Source organism: Triticum dicoccoides, chromosome 3A, assembly GCF_002162155.2.
Source record: "Triticum dicoccoides isolate Atlit2015 ecotype Zavitan chromosome 3A, WEW_v2.0, whole genome shotgun sequence".
NCBI classification, from domain to species: Eukaryota; Viridiplantae; Streptophyta; class Magnoliopsida; order Poales; family Poaceae; genus Triticum; species Triticum dicoccoides.
Genome location: NC_041384.1, coordinates 692,089,494 through 692,099,419, shown reverse-complemented (window position 1 = coordinate 692,099,419; position 9,926 = coordinate 692,089,494). Strand labels below are relative to the sequence as shown.

The following is a 9,926-nucleotide window of genomic DNA, read 5'->3' as shown; positions in this document are numbered from 1 at the left end:
GAAACCGTAGGCTTATTCATGTCCCTATGCCACATTCTGCTGGTGATGTTCATAATGTTTATCTATCGCAAGGACAATTGTATTTGACAAAGAAAGGTGCTTCTGAACTATCAATTTGGGCTCTTGTAGATTATAGTAGTGAAAAGTGGATCTTGAAGCGCAATGTTAGCCACTTCAATTACGAAGTCATCTCAATCCACCCAGAATACAATTTGTTATTTATTGTACGTAAGAAGAGTCGTCGATTAGTGGATCTAATGTCATATGAAATAGATTCTAGGGAGCTGCACTTTTTATCTAATTTTACATGGGGTTGAGGAACTCCTTATCTTCCATATGTCCCCTTGTTCTCAGATTCATTAGCTGATGGGCACTAGAAGTCTCCTGCCCCCCTCCTGGTTTATTGGTCCCTTTTGTAATTTGTGCCAAATTTTGACCATAAATTTAACTAACAAAATGTTCATGCATCACCAAAATTAATATCATTGAAAACTTAGATCAAAATTTGGCACAAAATATAATGGAGACTAATAAATCAGGATGGAGGTAGTAGTTATGTAGCGCGGCTTCACACTGTATCTCTTTCTTTCTGGCACGGAACAATTGTCTATCTTTTTTCTGAACTTGGAGCTAGGTCTTGAACACTTACATCAGTGACTTGGATAGACCTATATGAAGTTGTGAACGTTTTCGTTGATGATTTAACGCACTCATGTACCTAAGTTTAAGTGGCCAGATGTTGCAGTTAACAGGATACTAAATTTGATTGTGTTGTGCAGATGTTTGTATTAGCAATCCACGTAGCTGTAACACCCTAGTACTGAACCATGACTACTTTAATCATTTGTTGAAACCCCTATTTGTGTCTTAAATCACTAGTGCAGAATGGTGATGTTGCCTATCACACACCCTTGGATCGATGTGTGTGCCATTGATGCATCCCACATGGTGGAAAATAAAATTGTGTGCCAAAATGTGAAATGTGTATGAGGAATTATCCTTCGGCCACGATTTTAAAAGAGGGGCGATGTGTGATAGCGGGCGCACAATTGTTAAAAACTGATTGTGCACAATGAAGGGACACATCACACACGTTAGCAAATAGGATCACCATGCCCAAAGCTCTGCACACTGTTGGGAAAAGCCTAACCGTTTGTGATGTTGGCATGCATCTCACACGTTTAAAAAATACACGATGTGTGAGATAAGGTACACACAGTAGTAGCAAAATTCTGTGCAATATCTTGTGTATTTATTGTTCGATGAGATTTTGTACTATAAATAGTACAAAAATATTTTGTACCAATATTTTATGTGGAGCAAGGAGTGCCCACGGATATTGCATGCGTGTCAAACACGTGCACACATATACATTGAAAACTGTTGGCTAAAAGAAAATTTAATAGGCGAATGGCCGGTTAATTCATTAACTGTATATTAAGCTAGCTCAATGTGTACGTGGGTGCAACTGCACTGCATGACCATGCAAGTTTGAGAAGGGGGTACGTACGTGGAGCAGTTCAAGTGGCCATCGATTGTACACGAGCGCACCGGTTGATCGGGTGATTACCCTAGCATTACATGCATGAAAAGACCCACGCACTGGCCAGGGTCGCACGTAATGCTAATACGAATGTGTCCCATTGTATGTACGTGTACCAGAATACGTGTCCACCCTCGCCGGTACGTACATATATCTCGAGTAGCGGAATACCGGACAGCTCGTGTTTATACGTACTGAAATACCAGAAAGATCATACATCGAGCGAAAGCACTCTAGGCCCGCGTGCAGCCACGCAGCTAGGTACGTATCAAGTAATTGTTCCTTTATCTGCAGGCTTGTGCATCAAGGACACCGAAGAAGACAAACGCACGGTGATCCTTATCAAGTCCAAGAAAATCGGAACGGCAACGGCCCAGCGCCCAACCATCTCCATCCGCCTATGGGCACGCACGGCCAAAGGGGGGAGGCATGCAGGAAGCACACGCAGGAGCAGCCAGGAGATCAATCCATCGCAACACGCCTCAACCAATCAGAAGAACAGCATCACGCACCAGACGGGAGGGAGGTAGCCTAGCCGGCTAGGGAAGTGGATCATCTAACATTAAAAAGAAAAGTCATCTAAGCTACAGTGCAATCTAGTGCAAAATAAAGAAGGAAAGTCAGAGGCACTGTAGCAAATAATGTAATTATCTATTGTAGCAGGTTATGTGCGTGGTTACTGTTCATGTAAATAAATTTAATTTTAATTTTTATTGCATCATAATTTTGTTTGCATGTATTTTTTGTAAATGTATACAATAGATTTATAATTTGCAAATGAATTCAATTCATTTTAGGCTTAATCATATGAATGTAAAGGAGGAAAGTTAAAGAATTTTAGCTTAGATGACTTTTCTTCGTAGATGTTAAAGGATCCACTTCCGCCGGCTAGCCGGCGACATAGGTGAGGAGCGCGTGCATCAGCTACGAGGAAACCATGTCGATCCTTTTCTCGCAAGTCGCAAGGTGAGGATCGGAACTAGTCTTCCCCTCCCGTCCAATCCCTTCCCTGTCTTTGCATCCCTCTCGATGGTGGTGACCGCCTGACCGGAGCTGCGGCCGGACGGCCGGAGTCGAGGCTGGCCGCCGGCTCCATCTCGTCTGGTTGAAGACGATGACGCCGCCCCGGGGCTGCCGCCTATGCTTGACTCCGACGCACTCTCCACCGGCGACGATGAGCCGATACTGTCGTGTGTGTGCGCGGTTTCCAGCGTGCCCGCCGCTCACGACGACGACGTGCCGTGGCTGTGCGCCCTCGCTGCACCCTCCACCGGCGACGACGATCCGGGACCGCCATGTGTGCGTGGCCTCCGGCGTGCCCGCCACTCACGACGATGACGTGCCCAGGATGTGCGCTCTCGGTGCACTCTCCACTCACAACGATGAGCCGGGACCGCCGTGTGTCCGCGGTCTCCGGCATGCCCGCCACTCAGGACGACGAAGTGCCAGGGCTGTGCGCCCTCGGTGCACTCTCCACCGGCGACGACGAACCGGGACCGCCATGTGTGCGCAGCCTCGGGCGTGCCTGCCGCTCGCAATGACGAAGTACCGGGGCCGTCAACCGTGCGCGGTCCCTCTCGCACCCTCCGTCGTCGGGTCCGCCGGCAACCTCATTGTGCCAGGACTCTGTGGCACGCATCGTTTGACTCGACGCACCCCCTTCTACTTACACTATCGGCGGCACCAAGGCGAGGCACCGCCGCATCGCAAGGTCGTACTCGCCCCGTCTCACCGGTCCATGGAGGCGCCATGGGCTCGTCAGGGACTCGTCGACACGCATCGTTCGACTCGATGCCATCTAGTGCGTCACCCGTTCTACCTACACCATCGGCGGCGCCTGGGCGAGGCTCCGCCGCATCGCGAGGTCTCCTTCGCCGCTGCCTCGACTTGGCTAGCCGGCGCACGAGTCTCTAGTCTTCCATCGTCCGTCCCGATCTGCAGACTAGCCGCCAATGGCGCCGCGCGGCTGCAAGAAGAGAAGAGGGGCACGAAGAGGAGCCAATTTATCCACTTAGATGAATAAATATTATTAATGAATATGTATCACAATCCATCTCGAGGTATTTGGATCAATACCTATTCGGTGGATTTTTTTTTTCTCTGCCAGGAACCAGATTTGAACTGGCAATGCGAGGATTTTCAGTCCTCTGCTCTACCAACCGAGCTATCCTGACCTTTTCTTGTGCACCATCTTAGTAGAGTATTTGTATCTATGTCAATTAAAAAGACTAAAAATTAATTAAAGTATTTCAAATTTCCCGTGTCCGACCTCTCGAACGACCTCCTCGTCGAGATCATCTCGCGCGTGCCCTACCAGTCCACCTGCTGTTGCAAGGGCGTCTCCAGGCGGTGGCGCGACCTACTCTCCCACCCTGACCACCGCAAGAAGCTGCCCCGGTCGACCCTCGCCGGCCCCTCCATTTGATGAAACGAACGTGTGAACGACCGGGTGAATACCCACACACCAGCCCAGTCCTACGTGACACCACAAACATGCCAAGATTCGTGCACTCACAAATGAACGCGGATCCGCGTGTGTGGGTGAGATGCGGGAAGCGGATTTTTTCTAACTCGTTGAGCACGCAATGTATATCTGAGCCACCCATCCATCCTAGATGTCAAATCAACATGCAGCTGGTCTCATACATGCATGTCAACAGCAATAGGCCCTATACTAAAATCCTGACACGAGGTACATAAGCCATCGGTGGGCTACTTCACCATATTTGCTAGCAAAATTAATATGTCACCATAACTTCTAAATAAATTGTGCAAATATGAATTTGTTTATGTATTTGAGTTTGTCACGAGTAGCTCTACGAAACAAGTCTAATATTGATATATTTCCAAAAAAGTTTCATAAACTTTTCATCAAAGTTCAGACAAGTTGTTTATAAAGTTCTTCGGTCCCAAATACATTTTCTAGGAAAGTTCTTTAATATTTCTAACAAAGTGCAGAAAACCTATTTATAAAGTTCTCCAGCTCTTGGTCCTGTTTATTTATCACTTGCAAATGAAAAATGAAAATTTCTTCACTATGCCCAACAAAGTTCCTCACTGAAAACACTGATAATCTTCTACAAAACCATAGTTCAATTCCAGATACAAAATGTGTTAGAAAATTATCCAAACCTGATCTTGTTCTGAAGATCTTGGCGTCAGGAGTTCAAATATATATAAAATTTTAAAAACAGATTTTGATTAAACTGTTAAAAGACTACTAAAAGTAATAAAGTTTTTGAAGAGAGGAAAGACAACCTAGTCATGCATGTGTACTGTAGCCATGGGAAAGAAAAGAATGGCAGAGAGGCATGCACAACCAGTTATAGAACAGCGGCTGTGATTCGCGTTGCGTGCACAACCAGTTAGAGAACACCTAATTCGCGAGATGTGGACGCCCACACGTATGGGTGTTAGTGTTTTCGAAACATAAGAACATTGCTGTGCAAATCGGCTCGAGATAATTACAGTCCGAACTCCCCGCAAAATAACTCGAGATACACATATACTCGCAGTCTCGTACGCTTGTAGGAAAATTACCTGTAACTTCTCATTTTTCAGGGGAACGAGAGTATTTTGACTCGTACGACCCGGATACACCTCTTGGGCTTTCCTGCTCCACCTCAACGTCCGCGCCGCCGCGCACGCAAACCCTCGCTGCCCGTTCCTGCTCCACCTATATTCAGCCTGATCACGACCAAGCTGGATAGCCGGCGCACGAGTCTCTAGTCTTCCGTCGTCCGTCCCGATCTGCACACTGGCCGCGGATGGCGACGCGCGGCTGCAGGAAGAAGACGAGGGGCATGAAGAGGAGCCTCGTGTCCGACCTCTCGGACGATCTCCTCGTCGAGATCATCTCGCGCGTGCCGTACCAGTCCACCTGCTGCTGCAAGTGCGTCTCCAGGCGGTGGCGCGACCTACTCTCCCACCCCGACCACCACAAGAAGCTGCCCCGGTCGACCCTCGCCGGCATCTTGTACCAAACCTTCGGAGGCAGTGGGCGCCTTCCCCCAGCTAGGTTTTGTGGCTACCGGAGCGTATCAGGGAACTTCTGCTCTAGCATGGACCCCTCCCTCTCGTTCCTGCCCAAACGCAGGAGAGTTCAGTTTTACCTCTTGGACTGCTGCAATGGCCTCCTCCTCTCCCGCAACTGGGATCAGCCTTATGGTGTCAAGAAATTTGATTATGCGGTGTGTAATCCCGCCACAGAAAAATGGGTTGTCGTGTCTGCCAACAGATGGTCCTGCGAGGTGCGGATCACTCGACTAGGGTTCGATCCTGTTGGAGTTGTGTCGAATATAGTGTACGAGGTAGGTTACAGTTGGACTTGTAGTTGTATTGTGTTTACGTAGGATGTGGAGTCGTGTCCTAGTAGGACACTTGTATCCTAGGCCTCTCATATATAGCGAGGGTAGACACAAGATGTAACCTATGCCAACATAATAGCACCGGAACGCAGGGGAAGCCGGCGGCATGTGCCGGTGTTCAGGGTGACCGGGTGCGGTATTGTAGCGGTGTCATGGGGAGGAGCGCCCATAGTCAAGCCCCGGGGATGTAGCCATATCGGTGAACCTCGTTAACAAATCTCGGTGTCGTGCTCGTGTGATTGCTTGGTCCTCGGATGATCGCCGGTATGCCTCGGATTTATTCTAACAATTGGTATCATGAGCAAGGTTCGAATAGGCTGCGGAAGTTGATCAAGAGTCGGCAAAAATCTGTGAGAAGCGGTCGTGATACAGGGCGAAGTTCGTCGGCAGGTTATGATCGAGAAACAGATGTGGTCGAGTTGTACTTGACAGAAGCAATCGGAAGCAGCACGTTGATTGGTCGATCGCTGGGGCAGCGACGCGTGCACCTGCAGCAGGCGACTAGTACGTCGGCGGGTTTCGGATCGGATCATGCTGGTCCATGAGGACCGGAGCCCAAGGCCGGCGTTGTGTGGCAGCCCACGTGGAAGCTAGCCGGGCGTGGAAACTGCAGCAAGGCAAGGGACGCTGGGTTGGCTGCGTGTGGCCGTACGCGCTGCATGACTCCGGAGAAGACACGAGACTTGTTTGGAAAAAAAGGAAGACCGAGTCTCTATGTATACGCGGATAGGCAGGCAAATCAGCCAGCGGAAAGGGAAATTCATCATGCGATACGGTGCATCCATCGGAAGGCAGGACAAAGCATAGCCAGCATCGGGTTGGGTGCCAGGGAGCTACTACACGTGAGTACAAGAGAAGGATTTTTGGTAGAAATTTGCTACTACTACATCTTGTGTACTTGAGCACGTGTTGGAAGCTCGGTTATTTGTTCACAAGGTCAGTTGTACGAAGAATCGTGATGTCATCGGGCATCGGGTTTGAGGTGGAGAAGTTCACCGAACAGAAAACCTTGAGTTATGACAGACAATGGTGGAAGATTTGTTGGCACAAAAGGGATGTTTGAGGGCGTTGCGGGAAGTCTTGTCAGCTAAGATGGAATTATGTCTGATGGATGGAAATTTCGTGGAAGACGATTTGGGAGCCTTGAGCGTGTCATACAGTCGAACGAGTTCGGCTGGGTCAGACTAGGCAGTCTGACGGGATCGACGCAAGTCGGTTGATACAGAAGACGGTGGTGGGATCAGCGACGACAACGTAAGAGCGTGATGCTGATGGTGACCGACTTCTGGGCGTGGAAACACGTGGCGCAGGCCCCGAGGGCTTGTGTGGCTTCGACAAGACTATGGCGCGGGGTTGATTCAAGGTGGTGTATACACGGAGTTTGAAGTCGATGAGGCGCGTGGGTGGACTGATCATCTATCATGGAGTCATGTTGAAGGTGGAGCTGGATTGAGGGGCTACGGTGTAAGGATCCTGAGAATCGAAGCCTATTCAGCGGGGAAAAGCGAGTGACGCGTAGTTCAGACTGGAGCCCAAGGGTCTGATGGAAGCGTAAAACTCGTCATCGGTCGGTGATGATCGGTGGTACTCTGCAGTGGGGGTTGAGTGGTGTGGTCTTGCGACCCTTGAGACTCGACCGAGATAGCGGAGGCTCGACGCGGTAATAGCGGCGAGGCGTGCGGTACGCACGGTGCATGGAGACGGACCAGGGCTCTGGGGGTCATACATGTGGTGAGACAACTGCGAATTTGACTCGGAATGACTACAAACAATGGTGAAATTCTTTCAAGTTTCAGACAGACGGTCAAAAAAGGAGCGGTGATGTTGAGTTCAGATAACTCTTATGTGTGATACCCAATATGTGAGTTGTTCACTTTCACGCAGGTCAGTGATCAGTGTGTGATGACGTTGGACGGATACTCTGGAAGTTGGGAGCATAAACTAGAGTAATAAGGAACTTAATTTTGCTCGAGTGTTGACTGTGGTCAAGAAAAGAAGGGACTACAAGTTGCAGGTGGAGTCACATGGAGTCTTTGGAGTAGCAGCGGTACTCATGGGATAAGCTCAAGTCCAATGTACATGGAAGTTTGACGCATGGACAAATCCAGGGTGATGGAGTATATTCGCCAAGGTGGAGTTTGTTGGAGTTGTGTCGAATATAGTGTACGAGGTAGGTTACAGTTGGACTTGTAGTTGTATTGTTTACATAGGATGTGGAGTCGTGTCCTAGTAGGACACTTGTATCCTAGGCCTCTCATATATAGCGGGGGTAGACACAAGATGTAACCTATGCCAACATAATAGCACCGAAACGCAGGGAAGCCGGCGGCATGTGCCGGTGTTCAGGGCGACCGGGTGCGGTATTGTAGCGGTGTCATGGGGAGGAGCGCCCATAGTCAAGCCCCGGGGATGTAGCCATATCGGTGAACCTCGTTAACAAATCTCGGTGTCGTGCTCGTGTGATTGCTTGGTCCTCGGATGATCAACGGTATGCCTCGGATTTATTCTAACAGATCCGACTGTCTCCTCTCACTTCCATGTGTTCGAGCTTGCATCTGCTGGTGCCAATATGCTAGGCCAGGGTACACACATCCAAGCAGTGGGAATCTACTCATCCAAAGCTGGAGTTTGGACACATCAAGTTGTTTGGGACAGCCCAATTTCGATAACCGTCTATTCGAAAAGCGTATTTTTCAACAGGATGCTGCATTTATCTTCTGGATCATATCATAATTCGGTTGTAGCAGTTGATGTGGATGGAACTCGTGGGTTTATTCGTGTGCCTACTCCATGCGGTAGTAATGATCTTTATTTATCTCAAGGACAATTGTGTTTGGCACATAAGGATGCTTCTGAACTGTCAGTTTGGGCTCTTGAAGATTATAGTAGTGAAAACTGGACCTTGAAGTACAAGGTTAGCCACTTACAACCGCTCGGATTAATGTGTTCAAAGTTTCCGGGCTATGTTTTTCCAAAATTTCGAGAAGGGAATTACCCCGGGCTCTACATCCCAGGATGCACACAGCCAATGTTTCCGGGTTATTACAGAGTTATCTCGATCCACCCAGAACATAGTTTGATATCTTTTGTGTGTGAGAAATTGCACAAGCAGCGCGAACGATCACTGACGAAACTAATGTCGTATGACATGGATTACAGGGAGCTGCATTTTATATGTGAACTTGGACGGGGCTGCAGGACTCCTTATCTTTCATATGTTCCTTTGTTCTCAGAGTCATTGGCAGATGGGCACTAGAAGTCTCAATTACATAGTGCAGCTTCACAATTGTGTATCTCTTTCGAAACTGGCCAATTGTAAACTTTTTAATGATATTGCAGTTAACTTTTCAGCATAAGCAACTGTAACTTGGGTGGACCATCAAAGAGTTGTGATAGTTTTGTTGGTGCGAGACTGCATTCATGTACGTATCTGAATTTATGCGGCTAGGAATTACGGTTAACATCTACAAGCATAATTGTCGCCCTGTTGTGTTCGACTGTGGTTCACCTGACAAGAGGAAACTAATGAAATTGACATTCATACTCTTGTGAAGATAAATGATGGCAACTAAACTTCCAGACGCTATGAGCAAGGGATGTCTATTCTGTAGTGTAAAAATCTCAAGTGAGGCTTAGGCGCTCTTGTATGCCAATGCATACTTAACTAGTTGCTTACCTGCATTCATGTGAGAGCATTGCTGTTATCCATGGAGAAGTGTTTGATTGTTTCACATTATAGCTACTTGCTTTTGCTTACTGCCGAACTTTTTATTTACTGCTGCATATGAACTTTGCGGACGCGGTGATGCATAATTCAACTCTTTATTATTCCACATTCAGAAGTAAACCTTCGTTTCAACTCCAGATAGGGAATTTACCAAACTATATTAGCTCTCTCCATGTACTTAAGGCTAAGCTTTCTTGCGTGAGACACACAACAAAAGTACCCTATCCGCCGCAGCCCATCCGCCCCTCCTCCCCTAGCTGCCCTTCCCCGCCACCGTGGAGCGGCGTCG

The 9,926-nt window shown here is 48.2% G+C and overlaps 1 non-coding gene across 1 annotated transcript; it reads right to left on the bottom strand.

Annotated features, from left to right (window-relative positions):
- Positions 1-3,644: 3,644 nt before the first annotated feature.
- Positions 3,645-3,717, bottom strand: TRNAF-GAA. The gene has a single exon. It is a non-coding gene; the product is annotated as a tRNA-Phe (tRNA).
- Between the last annotated feature and the right edge of the window lie 6,209 nt (positions 3,718-9,926).